Source organism: Apium graveolens, unplaced genomic scaffold (genome assembly GCF_009905375.1).
Source record: "Apium graveolens cultivar Ventura unplaced genomic scaffold, ASM990537v1 ctg3337, whole genome shotgun sequence".
NCBI classification, from domain to species: Eukaryota; Viridiplantae; Streptophyta; class Magnoliopsida; order Apiales; family Apiaceae; genus Apium; species Apium graveolens.
Genome location: NW_027418045.1, coordinates 1 through 21,561, shown reverse-complemented (window position 1 = coordinate 21,561; position 21,561 = coordinate 1). Strand labels below are relative to the sequence as shown.

The 21,561-nt window shown below is 38.1% G+C and overlaps 1 non-coding gene across 1 annotated transcript; it reads left to right on the top strand.

The window, feature by feature from the left end:
- The first annotated feature begins 2,898 nt into the window (after positions 1–2,898).
- LOC141701102 (small nucleolar RNA R71) lies at positions 2,899–3,005 on the top strand. Its single transcript, XR_012566676.1, has one exon. It is a non-coding gene; the product is annotated as a small nucleolar RNA R71 (small nucleolar RNA).
- Positions 3,006–21,561: the final 18,556 nt, after the last annotated feature.

The following is a 21,561-nucleotide window of genomic DNA, read 5'->3' as shown; positions in this document are numbered from 1 at the left end:
TTAAACGGAACATCCTTCTCCAGAAGATTGCACAAAGGTTTGGAAATTTTTGAGAAGTCCTTGATGAACCGCCTATAGACGCCCGCATGGCCAAGAAAACTGCGAACTCCCTTAACAGAAATTGGTGGGGGAAGATTTTCGATGACCCCCACTTTGGCTTTGTCCACCTCAAGACCCTTTCTAGAGACCTTGTGCCGAAGAATAATGCCCTGTCGTGCCATAAAATAACATTTCTCTCAATTGAGAACCAAATTGGCCTCAACACACCTCTTGAGAACATCGCCTAGATTCTGCAAGCACTCATCAAATGAATCACCAAATACAGAGAAATCGTCCATGAACACCTCCACATTCTGACCAATCATATCAGAGAAGATAGTCGTCATGCATCTCTGAAATGTGGTCGGTGCTCCATATAACCCAAAAGAAACTCTATGAAAGGCGAAAGTACCAAATGGACAAGTGAACGTAGTCTTCTCCTGATCTTCTGGAGCAATGCAAATTTGATTATAACCAGAATAACCATCCAGAAGACAGTAGTACTCATGCCATGCCAATCTGTCAAGCATCTGATCAATGAACGGCAGAGGAAAATGATCTTTCCTCGTGGCCTTGTTCAGCTTCCTGTAATCCATGCAAACTCTCCACCCCGTGACTATTCGTGTAGGAATAAGCTCATTCTTATCATGAGCTATTACAGTGATACCTCATTTCTTTGGCAGACACTGCACTGGGCTTACCCATGAACTGTCAGAAATAGGATAGATGATCCCTGCATCCATCCACTTGAGGATTTCCTTCTGCACAACCCCTTTTATGATTGAATTTAGCCTTCTCTGTTGCTCAATAGTAGGCTTGCTTCCTTCCTCTAGCAGAATTTTGTGCATGCAATACAAAGGGCTGATTTCCTTGATATCTGCTATAGTTCAACCAATTGCCGATTTGAATTCTCTAAGAATTCTCAATAGTTTCTCCCCGTCGCTACCTGAAAGACCATATGCAATAATAACAGGCAAAATAGATACATCACCTAAAAATGCATACATCAAATATTCAGGAAAAGGCTTAAGCTCAAGAGTAGGAGCTTCCTCAATAGATGGCTTGAGACGCTTAGGAGCTTTGTTCAACTCCTCCATTCCCAGAGATTCAAAAGGCATATCAATCTTTCTTTTCCAGGGAGAAGCATTGAGAAATTACAACTGCTCATCCCCTTCATCATCTTCACTATCGGAATTCCCCAACAAGGCCTTCTCTAAGGCATCAGACCTTAGCAATTGATCAAGTTCTGAAGTAACCATAGAATCAACCAACTTCACTTTTAAGCACTCCTCATTTTCCGTAGGAAACTTTATGGCATTGAACACATTAAAAGTTACATCATGATCCATCACTCGCATGGTGAGCTCACCTTGTTGCACATCTATCAAGGTTCGGCCAGTAGCCAAGAAAGGTCTTCCCAAGATTATGGGAATCTTCGTATCCTCCTCAAAATCAAGAATTACAAAATCAGCAGGGAAGATGAGTTTATCCACCTTGACCAAGACGTCCTCCATAATACCACGCTGATATGTAATAGAACGGTCAACCAACTACAAATTCATATAAGTAGGCTTTGGATCAGGCAAGTTCAACTTCTTAAAGATTGACAAGGGCATCAGATTGATGCTAGCTCCCAAGTCACATAGACACTTGTCAAATGACACATTTCCAATTGTACAAGGAATAGTGAAGCTTTCGGGATCTTTAAGCTTCGGAGGCAACTTCTGTTGCTGCACAGCACTGCATTCCTCCGTGAGAGTAAAGGTCTCTAAGTCATCAAGCTTCACCTTCCTAGAGAGAATACCTTTCATGAACTTCGTTTGTTCAAGAGCTTCAGCGAAAGGTATGTTGATGTGAAGTTTCTTGAACACCTCCAGAAACTTCTCAAACTGCTTATCCAGCTTTTTCTTCTACAACCTCTTAGGAAAATGAGGTGGAGGATAGATCTAATTCTCCCATGTATTACCCTCAGGAGGAGTGTGCTCAATAGTAGTCTTCCTTGGTTCCACTTCTGCTTCCTTATGCACTTCTTCTTCCTCAGCCTCAACTTCAGCTTCTGGAGTCTTAGCTTTTTCAGGATTTGCAACCTTACCAGACCTCAATGTAATTGCCTCAACATGCTCCTTAGCTTCCTTCTTGCCTGACACTTCAATATCGCTCGAAAGTGTGTCAGGTTGACGATTCAGTAATGCATTAGCAATTTGCCCAATCTGATTCTCCAAGGTCTTGATAGACATAGCTTGGCTCTTGCACATGAGCCTCAACTCCTCCAATTCAGATTTTTCATTAGCTTGCGGTAACTGCTGAAGTTGAAGTTATTGCCTAGGGGCATATTGCGGTTGCTGAAAACCAGGAGGGTTATACGGCTTTGTTATGTATGGCTGATAAGATTGTTGCACCGTATTTTGATTGTTACTCAAGCTGAAGTTAGGATGATTGCGGTTATTTGGATGATAAGTGGATGGAGCTTGTTGATGTGATCTCTGAAAGTTGCTCACAAATTGAGCTGATTCACTAGAAATAGCACACTGCTCAGTTTCATGTGCTCCCGCATAAAGCTCACAAACACTAGTGATTTGATTAACTCCAAAATTTGCCAAAGAGTCCACTTTCATCGTCAAAACTTGAAGTTGAGCAGCTATAGCAGTAGCTGTATCCACTTCCAGAATTCCTGCGACCTTGCCTTGTAACATTCTTTGCGTGGGATTTTGGTATTCGTTAGCTGCCATGAGCTCAACCAACTCATACGCTTCATTATAGCTTTTGGCCCATAAAGCTCCACCAGACGCTGCATCAAGCATAGGTCTAGACTGAGCACTCAAACCATTGTAGAAACAATTTATAATCATCCAATCAAGCATGTCATGGTGTGGGAACTTCCTTAGCATCTCTTTATATCGATCCCAAGCCTCACACAGAGATTCTCCAGTTTGCTGAGCAAACCGAGTAAGAGCATTCCTGATTATAGCAGTCTTCGCCATAGGAAAGAATTTAGTGAGGAACTTTTGAGAAAGATCCTCCCATTTGGTGATAGACCCCGGTGGTAGAGAATGTAACCAGCACTTTACTTTATCCCTCAGAGAGAATTGGAAGAGTCGCAGTTTGATAGCATCTTCAGTCACCCCATTGAACTTGAAAGTGTCGCAGATCTCAATGAAATTCCTGATGTGCATATTGGGGTCTTTTGTAGGGGCACCCCCAAACTGAACTGAAATCTGTATCATCTGAATCGTGCTCGACTTGATCTCAAAAGTGTTAGCCGAGATGGATGGTCTAATGATACTTGACTGAATGTCATTGATCTTAGGCTGAGAATAGTCCATTAGAGCCTTAGGATTTTCTGCTTGATCTCCCATCACTACTAAAGCCGGTTCCTCGACCTTCTCTTTTTCTTCTACTTTCTCTTCATCCTCAAAAACTTCCCTTTGAATCACTACAGCTTCTTCCTCGACTTGATCCAGAGTTCTCTTACGAGCGCGTGAACGCGTATGCATACACGCTCGCTAGAGTACCTGAAACACGACAAGGATAAGAGTAAGTAAGTAACAATGTCTAAGTCAATAAACTTTAACGATCACTGATGACAAACACATAAACTAAAAGTTAACACCGAGTCCCCGGCAGCGGCGCCAAAAACTTGTTAGTCGCTAAACACGTGCTAAAATTCACGCAAGTATACGCGTTCGCAAGTAGTATAAGATATAAATCAGATCCGTTCCCACAGATACCGGTATAGGTTAAATTTGTAATTTATGTACTTATGCAACAATGATATGGTTATTATTCAATGCTAAGACGAATAACAGTTTTGGGTTTTGATTACACTACGATTAACTATTGAGAATTATACTAGAAAATATTAACTAAAGAGAGTAAAGAGAGTTGAATAATATATAACACAAACATGGGATTCTAACTTCATTAAGTACTTCATTCAATAGCCTTTTCGTTCTTAACCTTAGCATGTAATGGTGATGACACTAATCAGATAACACGAAACTGCTAAACGCCAACTTTCGTTGCATGAATAACATACTACCAGACATCCACAAAAGAGATAGAAGCTGAATAGACACCAATTATATTGAGACCCTATATGTCTATAGAATTTGACAACATAATGATTTAATGCACATGTTATCTATTGTGATTACATAGGGCAAGTAAGATGGTTAAAATTACTTACGAATCATGCATAACAATAACACATGAACCTATGCTAGCGTGGCAAGTTCTAAATCCTTAAATTCATTGTCGCTTCATTATGAATTAACACGCTATCTTATAAGTTCGCGTCGCTCATAAGACGAATAAGCACAACCAATACTAGGTTATCATACAATCACCACACACTAAGGCATCGAAACAAATCAACTAAAGAAATCCATAAATAAATTCGCTAGAACCCCACGATAACGATTAGCCCATAATCAGACTCATCATCAACGTGGGTTCCGATGAAAGCATGAGATAATAAATGTAGTCTTTGTACTAAATAAATCATAAACCAAGTACGAAACAAGAGTATAGGATCACGAATAAGAAAACTAGCATCCAAAGGTACTACTTAGAATAAAGAATCACAAGTAAAACCTAGATCTTCTTCGCCTTCGTTGAATTGTGCTAAAACGGTCTTCTTACGCCTTCTCCTTGTGCTCTGGTACGTCTCTCTCTGAAAAACGTCTCTTATTTAAGTATATATAGCAGCTCATACAAAGTAGAAATCCTTAAATCAGAAGCAAAGTAGAATCAGGATTTTAACATCCCGACCCGTCGCGGACATCCCGACCCGGCGCGGCCGCGCGCTTGATCAGCGCGGGCGCGCTGTGTCTCTTAAGTTTGGGCGCGGGCGCGCGCTATGACAGCGCGGGCGCGCTGGCCTCCTGGATAAAATTCTGCTTTCTTTCTTTTCTTGCTGCAATGAGTTGGATTCCCGAGTTTTATTCCTTGGACACCATCCTAATATCATATTAGCACTAAAACAATGCTAATTCACCTGAATTCCGGATTAATGCCTGAAATTAGGGTTGTAAACGAACCGAGTCGAGCCGAGTTTTGACATAAACGAACCGAACTTTATTTTTTTCTTAACGATCTCGAGCCGAGCCGAGCATCCTTATCGATCAAAATTTTTGTTCGAGTTCGAGCTCGTTAACGAAACGAGCCGAACTCGAGCTGGTATCGAGCACTGACAAACCGACTCGATTTCGAGTTGTTATCGAGTAGCTCGTGAAATAGTTAAAAATTGTATTTTTTTTAAAGATTTACAAGCCCAATCCAAATTTAAATTATAGGCCCAGGCCCAGTCCATCTCCAATTAACATATGATCTCTAAAAATTAAAACCCTAAAATCCTAAATGCTAAAGCAGGAAAGCCGCAGCAAGACCGCCCGCACCTCTCACTCTCTCAGACTCTAACTCAATCGAATCAATCGAATCTCAGATTCCTAATCGACTCTCATATTCTTACTCGAATAAGATTCATATTCAGTAAGTCTCACTCTCACTTCTCAGTTCTCAGTCATATTTCTTTCACTATATATACGCGTGTGTGTGTTTATCGAGTTCAATTACTATTATTATTTCATATATCCCTCTTTTTTTATCACCGATTTGTGTTGTTTATCTATCCCTTTGTTTTATTGTAGGTCTTTAAGTTGAAATGGCAGCAAGGAAAAAGCCTCATTTTGAAGTCATTCCCGAAAATGCTGAATTTCAGCAAGAATCTTTAAGAAGTCTAGGCGATGAAACACCATCTGAAGACACTGCTGCTGATGAAGGTAACATTGTTGAGCAACCTGAACAAGAAGAGATTTCGAGGAAAAGAAAAGGTCAAAGCAAAAGTCAGACTGTGGAAGTTGAAACTCAACAATCAAATCAGGACACTGAGATTCCATATCAAAAGAAGGAAAGAAAGAAAAAATCTCGATGTTGGCCCTATTTGGACACTGTTATGGTGAAGAATGAGAAGATGGTTGTGTGCAAGCTCTGTAGATATCCAATGAAATTTAGTAAAACGGGGAGCACAACGTCGTTTAATAGGCATGTTGATAAGTGTGTTCTTGCACATGGAGACAAACGTCAAACGCAACTGCAGTTCCAACCGAGCGATGAACAATCATCTGAGGTAGCACTTCTAAATTTTAAATATGATCATTCTGAGATGAGAAAAGTCATTTCTCATTATATTCTGGTAAATGAATTACCCTTTAGGCACGCTGAAATTTTTATGTTTGATGTCTTAATGAGAAAAGCTACTCCATTTTTGTGGCGCCCTCCAAACCTGGGTCAGAAGTTTGGGGTCCACACACACACCTTAATTATAACCTGCTTATAACAATGATAAAGATAATAATAATATATGCAGTGACCCTACTTATCAACCACCACGGACCGTAACAGGTTAAAGTATGCACAAAAGCCAAACACACTAATATATTACAAACCGTTCAAATCCCAACTATTTCAAACTCACACTGAGTATCAAACATTAATACAAACTTTTACAAACTTAAATTATCCCAAAAGAAGCCTACTAGCTCAGCTTCCTCAACCTGAACCCCTAGCTCTCGCGCTGGACTGGGGATCCTCGCTACCAACTGGTTCCTTTTTAACTGGAAAGAATATAAACAACATCGCACAAATGAGCTAACTAGCTCAGCAAGTCACAATGACAAAACTGAGAATAATGATCATCAGGTGACTATGATTATGATATCAAGTGAACATTGGATTATGATTTAGAATTGGATATTATACTTTTAATTTAAAAACCAAGGTTAGGCTGCTGATCAGTCACGCACTAACCCCGAGCAAGGCACACAACATTGCTCTAACTACTGGATCCAAGGCACACATTGGCCTAACTTGACCATTATATGGTCTGACCACGAATCTGGTCCACAATTTTATAAAAACAATCCAATTCTAACATAATAACATAATATGTAATAATAAACAATAACCAAAATCATTAACAACAATGAGTGTTTAACAATGAAAGGTTTTCAATCTTTGTAAGGATCAATAAAGTAATTTAAAAGCTTGAACGCTGGGTAATGAAAGAATTGGATAACAAAAGAATCAATATTTCAGGGTTTCAAAGATTTGGGCTCTCAAAGCATAGGATACAATGGTTGAATGTACAAGTAATTCAGTTCAGTGTTTGGGATTTTGTTTGCATGTATTTATGGAATAGTATCGTATACTTGAGGTTCGAGTTTGGGTTTATAATAATCAATGGCTTAGAAAGAATATGATTCATAGCTCAAGAATAATAACTGAAATCAAGGTTTAGGTTTCCGTGCTTCAAAGCACTTGCAATGTCAACAAGACTATCAAGAATTACAATATCTAGAGAAAGTTCAGAACACTTGCCTGGTATTAGCTTACTACTCTGCACTGACTTCCAATCACAACCGTCTTACTCTTCAACTATCTATTTTCCTTTCCTACGTCTTGCCTTTTCTGCTCACATATCATAAGCATCTATCAATCATCAACTCATAGAGTTCTATTCAATACACACTTCTATCTACCTTTCGTTTTACCCAAATCCGATTAACGAATTGAAATCTATGCAATAACGAAGTAAACACCGAATATATAGACCGATAGTCAAACAACAGGTCACGTATAACACATAATACATCACGTAATTGTTATTCCTAGTGAACTAACAATGAGATTTACAGAAGGGGGGTTGAATGTAAATCTCAAAACTTTTTCAAGTTTTGAGCAGTTTCAAAGGCTTTGTGTTTAAGATAAACAAGTGTGTGAATTGCTTTAAGCTAATACAGACAGATATATATTCAAGCATAAAAGTACAGAACACAACAGACCTTAAAAACTTTTCTGGTGGATTTGTTGTTCCACCAGAGATGGTATTTCAGAAAATCTGTGATTCAAGAAGTTGATCACAGCTGCATCCTAGTACAAACTAGATAATTTTTCTCAAGATTTTTCTAAACAGCTCTGGAAAAATTCTTTTCTAATTACTAGCTGCTACTTGGTTTATATAACACCAAGTTTACAAGTGAAGACAAAGATAAAAAGTACAATAATAAAATAAGTTCTCCACTTGTTTCTTCTCCATTTTACTCCAGTGCATTGTTGACTATTGCCTCTTTATACTAGAGTAGAACGGCTGCTTTTTCTGATGTTCCTGAAATAGGCTACCACATCTCAGTTGTCTCTGTCAACCCATGTGCCTCTGTTTGTAGGTACAACTACCACTTGTCAACTGCTATTTAACAGAACATCCGTTGAAGCCTTCATCCATTGATGGCTTTATCCGTTGATGTGTTAGCAGTTGAAGCTCTATCCGTTGATGCACTCATCCGTTGAAGGATGTTATCCGTTGAAGCTTTAGAGACATCCGTTGAAGCTTTGTTTCTCATCCGTTGAAGGTCTTTATGTTATCCGTTGACACCATTTCATTTATACAAAATTACAAGGCATGAAATATTTACAATTGGCCTTCCTATCTGCATATCCTTTAGTAGTCAACATGACTTATAATTTCCCTCAACATTTAAGAATTATATCTCAAATTCAGAGACTGAAATGTGCTACAACACTAGACTTATTTTAAGTAAAGCTACACCATCAACGGATAGCCAAAGTGGTCTTATCCGTTGAGGCTACAAACACTAGATTTCTACTTAAGTGTTTTGTTAAACATATCATCAAACTAATGCACATATATTCCTAACAATCTCCCCCTATTTATGTCTATAAGAATTGTAGACATAAATTCAAGGTTAACTTGATGATAACAAAACACTTAACAAATATATGAACTGAAACTAAGTAGAAATTTAAAAGTGCTGCAAAAGTGTATGTACTAGAAGGTAATTGAAGATTTACAGTGTTTCCAAGGGTGCTCCACTAGCCTGAGCAAATCATCTTTTTCTTCTTTGATCCCTGGTTTTCTTTCCTAGCCCTTTGTCATTTTCCTCAATTTGGAGTTGGAGTTGTCTGAAGAATTCAGCTTCATCTTCATCACTGATATCCAACTTAGATTGCATTTCTTTGAGAGTTTCATTGATGGCAATCTTGAGTTGGTCTTCAAGTCTGAAAAATCTTCTGACTCCTTTATCATCTCTGAATTCCATCAACCAATGAGGTGATTTGTGAATTGTAGTTCCCCTTTCTTGAATGAGTAAGGTTCTGGGCAAAGCATTGGGCTCCCTCCAAGTTTTCCTTATGTTGGCAATCTTGTTGAGAATTTCAGTCTTGGCAGTCCTGGTAAAGCCAGAATCCTTTTGTATGGCTGAAAAGACTCTGATCAAGGTAGAGTAGCCTTCATTCAGAATCCTGTAGAGAGGCCATGTTCTTTCCCCAGCTCCTTTGTATCTGAACACCAATCTCTCTGGTAGCTGTCTGTAAGCAGCAATTCCCCTTACATCCTCCAGCTCATCCAGATAAAGTTCAATGTCTGAAATTTCTTTTATGTCACAGATGTGAACATAATCATCTTTAGAAATGGGTGGCTTAAGGTTAGGTTTATGTTTTTGAGTGAATTTCTTAGAGTTTAGGGGAGGTGTAGATTTGGATTTTCTTTTCTGTTTCTTTGGTAGTGGAAGAGTGGTTAAAAAGGTAGGAAAATTGATGGTGTCCCAATCAATAGGTTCCTCTTTTGGGATGATTGGTTCACCATGAATGTTTATAGTGGGATCAGCAACAAAGGGTTCAGGTATGGAAGGTAGAGGTTTAGTTTCTTCAGTGTTGCCTTCACTCCTTCTATGTGCCTTGGCCTTTCTTCTGTTTCCCTTCTGCCATTCCTCTTTTTCCTCCATGCTTTCACCAAATATACTCCCAAAAACCTCATCTAAGTTTGCAATCTTGTCTTCACCTCTGACTTCAATTCCTTTCTCATTTTCAACTAGACTTGACTTTAGCTTTTGTTCAAGCTTTGCTTGTGCTCTTTTGTCAGCCTTGAGTTTTTCAGCTTCTTTCTTTAACCTTTTGGTTTCTTCCCTCTTGGCTATTGAGAATTTGGGATGTCCTTGCATCACACATATGCTCTTTCCCTCTCTAAAGATAATAGCCATGTTTCTCCTTACTGCCTCATCCATGGTCTCCTTGTATTTTATGATGCTAGTACCCAAAACTTTGTCTTCATCAGGCTTTGGAAGAGGAAAGTCCACTTCTTTCATCTGAGCAAAGTCTAGAGGGTTCTTTGTGGAGTCCTTGCTGGATCTGGTGTTGGGCTTGAGAACCATAGGTTTTAGATTCTTGAAAGAAGTCTCTCCAACCTTATTTCTCCTTTCTGGCTTGTGCTCCATATTGATTGGTTCAACCTTTGTGCTATGTTTCACAGATATTGATTTATCTTGTGTTGAGCCAAACAGCTGTTGTATCCTTTCATCAATTCTCCTCCTTTGCTCTTTCACTTGAATTTCAGCTGCTGCTAGCTGGATTAAATCAATTCCATCAGGCTTTCCTTTGATTTGAATGATTGGAGAAGTAGTGATGGCAGGAACTAGCACTTTAGATATTTGGATTTTTGTAGATGGCTCTCCTTCCCCTTCCCTTTTACTCTCCCCCTTTTTGTTATCATCAAGGAGAGGGGTCAAGCCCTGTGCTTTTGCCAGCTGCATAAGTAGATTTGTTTGAGATTGTTGGTTGTGAAGAATGGTGGCCACAGAATCTTCAATAACTTGAACTCTGTCTTCCAATTTGGACAGCCTCTTTTCAGTATGTGATTCCTTTTTCAATCTCAACAAAATGTCCTGCATTGTACCAAAGGGCATGACTGAATCCAATTTTTCAGAATTGTAGGATTTCAAGTCAGCAATATCCTTTCTGAGTTCATCCACACTCAGATTCTGTCTTACTTGCTGCAACTTCATGAGATGCAGTGAGTCCAAGTGAGCTGTAAGGATAGCCTTTGTACCAGCATGAGAAGTTTTCTGAATGGCCTGTTTGATAGTACTGATTTGTTTGACTAAGGAGACATTGAATTGCCCTGTTGTAGACTCTTTTGTGAAGGCCCATTCAGGTAGATTTGGAATAGAACTAGGGCCTTCATCTCCCCCTAAGTTCATGCTTCCATCAGAAGAAACAAAGTCATCATCATCAGAATTTACTCCAAATTCTTCAAATGACTCACCAGCTGTTGAAGGCATCTTGTTAATAGCAGTTTTGTCCCTTTGAAGAGATGCTGTTGTATGTACTAGATGTAGTGTCTTTTCTGCCTCCACATTGCCCTGTGCAGCCAATACTTGATAGGCTGAAACAGGATGAGTAAAAGTGTCAGCATCCAAGGAAATGTTATCAATTATAGCTTTGTAATGTTGCTGAAATTGTCTTTCCTTTTCAGCATCATTCACAATCATTGACTCACTAGCAATGGCTGGATCCATCCTTATATCTGCTGTACCTGCCTTTCTCTCATTTTCTCTATGTTCTTGCATCAGGGGCTCCCCCTGGCTCACACAACTCACTCCCTCACCTTCACCTACTAAGGTGGTACTCCTCTCACTTACTTTTGCCATGCTGGAAGAAATAGCATGCATATTTGAGCTCTCAATCTCTCCTTTTGCCTGGGAGCAACCCAGCCTCTCACTCAAATTGTCACTCCCTTCCCTCAGTCCTAGAAGTGATTGTACAGTAATCAAGTCTTCTACACTTGGAATTGTTTCAGTTGTGTGTGTAGAGACTATCAACGGATGAGGAATAGCCGTTGAAGGTGAAACTGATGGTATCAACGGATAACTGCTGTTAAGCTTATCCGTTGAAGAACAACCACTTGTCAACGGATGAGTGATATCCGTTGAAGAAGGAAAAGAAGTAGAAATTGAAAGTGATATAACTGTTGAATCTGTGTAGATTGATATGAGTTTTGGTGACACAGATCCTTCAATTACATCTGAAAGAATTTGCGGGTGATCCAACAAATCATCTAAAAGATGATGATCACCTGTATTTGAGTGGGGCTCCTCCCTGAGTTGTAAAGAGGGAGAATCAGGAATTGATGGGAATAACATATCCACATTTAGAGATGGTGAGGAAGTGTGTGGTGATTGATGTGTATTAATTGTGAGAGAATGGGGCTGTGACTCCACATTTGTTGGAGCCACATCAAACTGAGTTTGAGAAGGCATAGATACAGATGGATGTATCTGTGCAGTGTGTGCACCCTGTGTAGAAGATTGGGTTCTAGCTCTCTTTCTTCTAATAAAGGCTTTTGTTGGTGAGTGTTTGGCTTTAGTGTCCCTCCCTCGTTTGTGTGTTCCTGGTTGGGAACTATTTTCAATAGTTACATCCTTTTGGGAGGATGCAGCTAGGGATATGCTAGTAACCTTTTCAACCACCACAGGTTTTTGAGAAACTGTGGCTTGGCTAGCTTGGGAAGCACTTTTCTCTCCTTCCTTATCCTGGGGGTTTCTTTGATGTTCACCCCTCCCCTCACCACTCACACCCTGTTCACTCCCCTCAGGGTTAATGGTAGGTGTTACAACTGTTGTCTTTTGAGAAACAATAGAGGTGGTTTTCTTTGTCTTTGATTTTGAAAGTTTAGTTTTGGTGACCTTGGTAGGAATCTGTTGGAGCATTGTCACAGATTCCATGGCCACCCTAGAAGATAAAGAAATAGAGGGGTTGGAAGAAGTAGGAGTTGTAGAAGCAATTACCTCACCTACCTGTGGTGCATTCATGATTGGTAAATATACCAATGGCACACTGCTGTTGAGATCCATTCTCAATAAATCTGCAAGAACTCTTTTCTCTTGTGCCCAGCACTTGAGTTTATTATTCTCATTCGTAATGACCAAACCTTCAGCAACATGGTTAGCCAATAACATAAAGAATCTAGCATAATAGATGTTATTAGGTCTATTAGCTTTGTTACCTAATCTAGTACCCAATTCTAGCATAACATAGTTGCTAAAATTAAAATACCTATCAGAAACAAGCATATAGAGCATATTACAAGAGATGAAGTTATGGCATCAAAATTGCTAATTTTCCCAGAGAAAACCTTGATAAAGGCATCCCCAAGAAAACTCCATTCTTTCCTAAGGCCTTTTCTTTTAATACTCCCTAAACTAGCAGAGTTAAGAGAATAACCTATGGAATCTAACATGCTGGATACATCATTATCAGTGTGTGGTGTCATGGCATTGTTCTCAGGTAATTTAAAACATGCTAGTAAGTCATCACAGTTAACACAGTGATTTTTACCTTTGAGAGTGAAGGAGATAGTCATATCTATGGAGTTGAACTCAGTAGTTGTCCAAATCTCCTCAACTACTTCACAGTAAATCAGTTGGGGCTTCCAGCATTGCATAGCTAAGTTTACAGTTTTTGATGAAGTCCATCATTTTGTGATAATCTGAGTGGGCTTCATTCTTTTCTACCAAAGCTATGAAATTGTTCTTCTCATAGATGAACCCAGATTGAGACATAATCTTTACTACTGGTGCCATTGTTGTGAGTAGAAATTGCAGAGAATAACTTGAAGGTTTTGCAGAGAGAAAATGGTAAAAGCTTTGAAATTTCAAGAAAGCGTAAAGTAAAAATGAAAAATCAGAAGGGCTTATATACTTTCTCAAATTAAAAAAAAACATAAATAAGAGATTAAACAATAAATATGTGTAAGTGAATTTCAGCCGTTTAAGAATAAACTGTAAGTATTCTGAAAACTACCTTTAAAACAAATACATACAGCTGTATGTATGAGTATCAACGGTTAAGACAATAGAATCAACGGCTGTGAAACACTTGAATCGACTGATGTGATATTTCAACGGATAAGGTAAACTGTCATCCGTTGAAGAGCACTTCAGTTTTATCCGTTGACGGATAAAAATTCCAGAAATGTATATGACTTTCAACGGATAATGAACATCCGTTGACAGAACAATTTTGACTTTCAACGGATAGGGAATATCCGTTGATGGAATAATCTATGTTAAAAATCAAATTTGTTCTTGCAGCTAATACATTTCAGGCTTCAATTCAAATTGCAATGAGGACATGAATTTTAAGAGTAATTAAGCATACCTAGCTCACTTACCAATCTTGTGAATGTTGATTCATCAAGTGGCTTGGTAAATATGTCTGCAATTTGTTGTTCACTTGGAACAAAATGAAGTTCCACTGTACCTTTCATCACATGTTCCCTAATGAAGTGGTACTTGATATCAATGTGCTTGGTCCTTGAGTGCTGCACAGGATTCTCTGTTATGGCTATGGCACTTGTGTTGTCACAAAAAATAGGAATTCTATCAACATGTAGTCCATAATCAAGGAGTTGATTCCTCATCCATAACACTTGAGAGCAGCAACTTCCAGCAGCAATGTATTCAGCCTCAGCTGTAGAAGTAGAGACTGAATTTTGCTTTTTGCTAAACCATGATACAAGCTTGTTTCCCAGGAATTGGCAGGAGCCTGTTGTACTTTTCCTGTCTATTTTGCAACCTGCATAGTCTGCATCTGAGTAGCCAATTAGATCAAAACCAGACTCTCTAGGGTACCAAATTCCTAGATTTGGAGTCCCCTTGAGATATCTGAAAATTCTTTTAATAGCTACTAAGTGAGATTCTTTAGGGTCAGCTTGAAATCTAGCACAGAGACATGTAGAAAACATTATATCTGGTCTACTGGCAGTTAAATATAAAAGTGAACCAACCATGCCTCTATAACTTGTAATGTCCACAGACCTTTCAGTCTTATTTAATTCAAGTTTGGTGGCAGTGGCCATGGGAGTTTTTGCAGATGAACATTCTATTAAGTCAAACTTCTTTAAAAGATCATAAATATATTTAGTTTGACTAATGAAAATTCCATCACTAACTTGTTTAACTTGTAAACCAAGAAAATAGGTTAGTTCTCCCATCAGGCTCATTTCATAATTACTTTGCATTAGCTTAGCAAACTTTTTACAAAGCTTATCATCTGTAGATCCAAATATTATGTCATCTACATAAATTTGAACAAGTATACTAGAGCCATTAACATTCCTAAAGAAGAGAGTTTTATCAACAGTACCTCTAGTGAAGTGATTCTCCAAAAGGAATTTTGATAAGGTTTCATACCAGGCTCTAGGTGCTTGCTTCAGTCCATAGAGTGCTTTCAACAGATAATACACATAGTCTGGAAAATTTGAATCTTCAAACCCTGGAGGTTGACTTACATAAACTTCTTCCTCCAATTTCCCATTTAGAAATGCACTCTTGACATCCATTTGATAGACTTTGAAATTGGCATGGGCTGCATAGGCTAGAAAAATTCTGATGGCTTCAAGTCTTGCAACAGGAGCATATGTCTCATCAAAATCTATTCCCTCTTGTTGAGAATAGCCTTTAGCAACCAATCTGGCTTTATTCCTTATGACAATGCCATTTTCATCCATCTTGTTTCTGAATACCCATTTTGTGTCAATAGGACTCTTGTTCTTTGGTTTGGGTACCAGCTTCCAAACTTTGTTTCTCTCAAATTGGTTCAGCTCTTCCTGCATAGCTAATATCCAATCTGGATCCAATAAAGCTTCTTCCACTTTCTTAGGTTCCTCCTGAGATAGAAAACTACTATACAGACATTCATCTTGAGTAGCTTTTCTTGTTTGCACTTTAGATGATGCATCACCAATGATCAGTTCAAAGGGATGATTCTTGGTCCATTTCCTTTGAGGTGGAAGATATACTCTAGATGAGGTGGCCTCAGTATTGTCATGATGTGAGACAGAGTGTTGATTAGTTGAAACTCCCCCTGAGTTGTTGGTCCTTTGCAGGGAACTTGGAGTTCTATCAACTGATGATGTAAATCGATTATCCGTTGATGAACTATGATCAACGGATGCTTCATTTTGTACTTCAACGGATGATGCACTATGTCTTTCAACGGATACTGCATTGCCTCTATCAACGGATGCAGAATTTTGTGCATTATCCAAGGGCATGTTTTGAATCCCTTTTGAAGTGTCATCTCCATCAGTCTCCTCTTCACTATCATCACAATATATCTCAATGTTGTCAAATTTGAGTCTCTCATGGTGTCCCTCATCTGTTAGTCCATCAATCTTTTTATCATCAAACACAACATGCACAGATTCCATAACAATGTTGGTTCTTAGATTGTAGACCCTATAAGATTTTCCAGCTGAGTAACCAACAAATATCCCTTCATCAGCCTTTGCATCAAACTTCCCTTTATGGTCAGATTGATTTCTCAGTATAAAGCATTTACATCCAAAGACATGAAGAAAGTTTAGAGTTGGTTTTCTTCTCTTGAACAACTGATAAGGAGTCATGCCTTTAGCTTGATTGATCAAAGAAATATTCTGAGTGTAGCAGGCACAATTAACAGCTTCAGCCCAGAAATATGTTGGTAACTTTGATTCTTCAAGCATTGTTCTAGCAGCCTCAATTAAAGATCTGTTCTTTCTTTCAACTACCCCATTTTGCTGAGGTGTTCTTGGAGCTGAGAACTCATGCATGATTCCATTTTCTTCACAGAACAGCCTCATTGTCAAATTCTTGAACTCAGTTCCATTGTCACTCCTGATATTCCTAACCTTCAAGTCAGGATGATTATTGACTTGCCTGATGTGATTGATAATGATTTCACTTGCTTCATCCTTTGATCCAAGAAAATAGACCCATGAAAACTTTGAGAAATCATCTACAATCACTAAGCAATATCTTTTTCTTGCAATTGACAATACATTGACTGGTCCAAACAAATCCATATGTAGCAGCTGTAATGGTTCATCAATTGTTGTTTCAAGCTTCTTTTTGAATGATGCTTTCCTTTGTTTGCCTTTCTGACAAGCATCACACAAACCATCCCTTGAGAATTCAACAAGAGGAATTCCTCTAACTAAGTCCTTTTTGACTAGATCATTCATTGTCTTGAAATTCAAATGGGATAGCTTCTTGTGCCATAGCCAACTTTCAACTGGACTTGCTTTGCTGAAGAGACAAGTAATAGATTCTGCATCAGTAGAGTTGAAGTCAGCTAAGTACACATTTCCTTTTCTAACTCCAGTTAGAACCACTTTGTTGTCTTTCTTACTGGTGACAACACAGGCTTCAGAATTGAAGGAAATTGTATTCCCTCTATCACATAGTTGACTGATGCTCAGTAAGTTGTGCTTGAGACCATCAACTAATGCAACTTCATCAATGATGACATTCCTTGTTGAAATCAAGCCATATCCCATAGTAAACCCTTTGCTGTCATCTCCAAAGGTTATGCTAGGGCCAGCTCTCTCCTTAAACTCTGTGAGCAGGGAGAAATCTCCTGTCATGTGTCTTGAACAGCCACTGTCCAAGTACCATAGATTTCTTCTGTTTCCCTGCACACCATAAAATCAATCAAGTTGATTTTGGTACCCAAGTTTCCTTGGGTCCATTCATGTTAGCCTTTCTCCTAGACTTCATTCCTCCTGCATCTTTAGACTTAGGTAACTTTGAGTCAACCTTGATCTTAGATGTAGTTGGTTGAGGTGTAGGGTTAGTCACAGAATCATTTAGCACATTTGGAATTTGATAAGGCATGGATTGTGCAAACATGTTATTCCACATAGGCATATTGTATGGCATTTGAGGCATACTAAATGCAGCAAGATAAGGATTGTTAAAATATGGCATGTTTGCAAAATGTGCATAAGGATTCTGTTGAGACATAACAGGCATAGCATGCAGAGGTGATGCAGACATATTAGGCATGGAAGAGGGTACAGGTATGGGAGTTTTCTTAATAGATTTGCAATTAGCAGATAGATGATTAACACTATTACAATGCACACAGCTTTTTCTAGGAGCATACTTATCAGGTGTGTAATTGTTATGTTTGTTAACCCCTACCTTCCCATTTCTATTAGATTTCCTTTTAGTTTCCTTTTTATCCTCAACCACTTTGAGCCTATTCTTTAACTGTTCTAAGGTCATGTGTCCTATATTCACCTTACTGAAATCTTTGGATGTGCTTGCTTCTTCTTTGACAAAGTTCTTGGAAGTTGAACCAAACTTTTTGTTGAGTTTCTTTAGATTTTCACTTTTAGAAACATCTGCCTGTTTTAATTGAGGAACCTTCAACGGATGCTCCTTTTCTTCCTTCAACGGATAATTTTCATCATCCGTTGATTCCACATCCGTTGACAGCCCATCAATTAATTCCATTTTCTTTTTGTTTTTATCCCAGGCAGTCTCACAAAATGATTCAATTCCTTGGACCTTGACAATTTGAGCACTAACATCCCTAGATGTCTTCCAGGCTTTAATCACCTCTTGCTCTCTCTCTAATTGATTAGAAAGTATTTCTACTTTCTTAACAGATTCAGCTAGTTCATTTTCAACAGATATACAATGTAGCTTAGTTTTCTCTAGGTCAATCAACTTATCTTCTAACACAGCATTTCTATTACTTAAAAACAGATTGTTCTCTTTAATCCTACTATTTTCTTTAGCAAGAGATTTAAGAGACACACGCAAGTGATACAATTCAGTAGACATGTCATTAAAAGCATCATTGCACTCTTCTTTAGTAAGCTGTGTTAAATCAGTAGTGATTACCTGGTTGCTTGATGAACTAACTTCATTTTCCTCAGAATCAGCCATGAGAGCCAAGTTGACATATTCCACATCTTCATCCTCTTCTTCTCCATCAGCTGCCCAGTCTTTTTCTTGAGTAATGAAAGCCTTCTCCTTTTGCTTGAGCAGATCAAAATATTTCTTTTTGTAATCTACTTGGTCAAATTTCTTCTTTTCAGAAGTTGGCTTTCTGCACTCACTTGCAAAGTGTCCACTTATACCACAATTGAAACACTTGAACTTGGATTTGTCCACCATGTTCTTATGAGGTTTAGTGGCTCTAGTGTTTTTCTTAAATTTCATCTTTGCAAATCTTCTGGACAGAAATGCAAGATGCTCATCAATACCATCAGAGTCATCTTGGCTGGAGTTGTCTTCATTCTCAGCAACTTGCTCCTTACCCTTGCTTGATTCTGATTTGCTTGTGCCATCTTTGGAGTTTAATGTTGATCTCACAGTTTCTTGTCTGCATTCTTTCTCATTTTCAGCTACCAAGGCAACTGAACCTCCTTTCTTTCTTCCCTTCTCCAATACCTCATCCTGTTCCAGCTCTAGTTCATAAGTCTTCAAGATTCCATATAATCTTTCAAGAGTGAAGTCCTTATAATCTTGAGAGTTTCTCAAGGAGACAGTCATGGGTTTCCATTCCTTTGGCAAGGATCTTAAAAATTTAAGATTTGAATCCTTCACCTGGTACACTCTACCATACAGCTTCAGTCCATTCAACAGCTTTTGGAATCTATTGAATGTGTCATTTAAAGATTCATTTTCTTCAAAATGAAAATACTCATACTGTTGAATGAGAAGCTGCATTTTGTTTTCTTTTACTTGTTCTGTACCTTCACACAGTAGCTGAACTGTGTCCCAAACCTCTTTGGCAGTTGTGCAATTTATCACATTATCAAACATATCCTTGTCAAGACCATTAAACAAAATGTTCATAGCCTTCTTATCCTTGTGGACTTCTTCTGTGTCTTCCATTGTCCATTCTGCTCTAGGTTTTGGAATGGATTGACCAACAACAATTGTGGCTGTAGCAACTGTGGCTACTTTGTGGGGAATGTGAGGACCATTCTCAATGCAGTTTACATAACCTTCATCTTGGGAGAGTAGATGAAGGTGCATTTTCACCTTCCAATGGTGATAACTGTCTTTGTCAAGAACTGGGATTTTTACTCCAATATCCTTCTTACTCATCTTTGTTAGTTTCCAAGAACTTTAAACTCTTTGTGTGTCAAGAGCCTGCTCTGATACCAATTGTTATTCCTAGTGAACTAACAATGAGATTTACAGAAGGGGGGTTGAATGTAAATCTCAAAACTTTTTCAAGTTTTGAGCAGTTTCAAAGGCTGTGTGTTTAAGATAAACAAGTGTGTGAATTGCTTTAAGCTAATACAGACAGATATATATTCAAGCACAAAAGTACAGAACACAACAGACCTTAAAAACTTTTCTGGTGGATTTGTTGTTCCACCAGAGATGGTATTTCAGAAAATCTGTGATTCAAGAAGTTGATCACAGCTGCATCCTAGTACAAACTAGATAATTTTTCTCAAGATTTTTCTAAACAGCTCTGGAAAAATTCTATTCTAATTACTAGCTGCTACTTGGTTTATATAACACCAAGTTTACAAGTGAAGACAAAGATAAAAAGTACAATAATAAAATAAGTTCTCCACTTGTTTCTTCTCCATTTTACTCCAGTGCATTGTTGACTATTGCCTCTTTATACTAGAGTAGAACGGCTGCTTTTTCTGATGTTCCTGAAATAGGCTACCACATCTCAGTTGTCTCTGTCAACCCATGTGCCTCTGTTTGTAGGTACAACTACCACTTGTCAACTGCTATTTAACAGAACATCCGTTGAAGCCTTCATCCGTTGATGGCTTTATCCGTTGATGTGTTAGCAGTTGAAGCTCTATCCGTTGATGCACTCATCCGTTGAAGGATGTTATCCGTTGAAGCTTTAGAGACATCCGTTGAAGCTTTGTTTCTCATCCGTTGAAGGTCTTTAAGTTATCCGTTGACACCATTTCATTTATACAAAATTACAAGGCATGAAATATTTACAATTGGCCTTCCTATCTGCATATCCTTTAGTAGTCAACATGACTTATAATTTCCCTCAACATTTAAGAATTATATCTCAAATTCAGAGACTGAAATGTGCTACAACACTAGACTTATTTCTAAGTAAAGCTACACCATCAACGGATAGCCAAAGTGGTCTTATCCGTTGAGGCTACAAACACTAGATTTCTACTTAAGTGTTTTGTTAAACATATCATCAAACTAATGCACATATATTCCTAACAATGTAATCAATGACATATCATTTATAAAGAAGTCTCGGGTCATAAATGTGCTTTCGGATATTTAAAATAATTTTTAAAATATTTTTCGGAATTAAAACGGGTCGTTGGATCAATTTCGGGTTAATAAACAGGGTTCGGTTGGCCAATTCTGGCTCCGAAACAATTTTAGAATAATTATCGAGCCTTGAAAATAATTTAGAATAATATTTTAAAGCTCGAAACTATTTTTCAGAATTTTTAAATCATTTTTAATAATTAAATCTAATTAAATAATTAATTAAAAATCAATGAATAATTAATTAAATCAATTAATCAATTAATTTTCGAATTAATTGACTAATTAATCAATTAAAAATTAACTGAAATTAATTAACTAATTAATTCAGATTTATTTGTGAATTAAAAATAATTTTCGGAATTAAAATAATAATTTTTAGAATTTTCAGAAATTAAAAACGAATTTTTATAATAAAAATAAATGGGAAATATGATTTTTAAACATTTTTAAAACAGGAATCCTATTTTTGCAAAGTCTGGAAACTTCAGGGACCTAACTGCATCGTTTTTAAAACTACAGGGGCCTGTTTGCAATTTTACCAACCCCGCCGTCGACTTCGCCGGAGTGTGGCCGGAGAACACGATTCCGGCCACCTCAGGCACCAAAC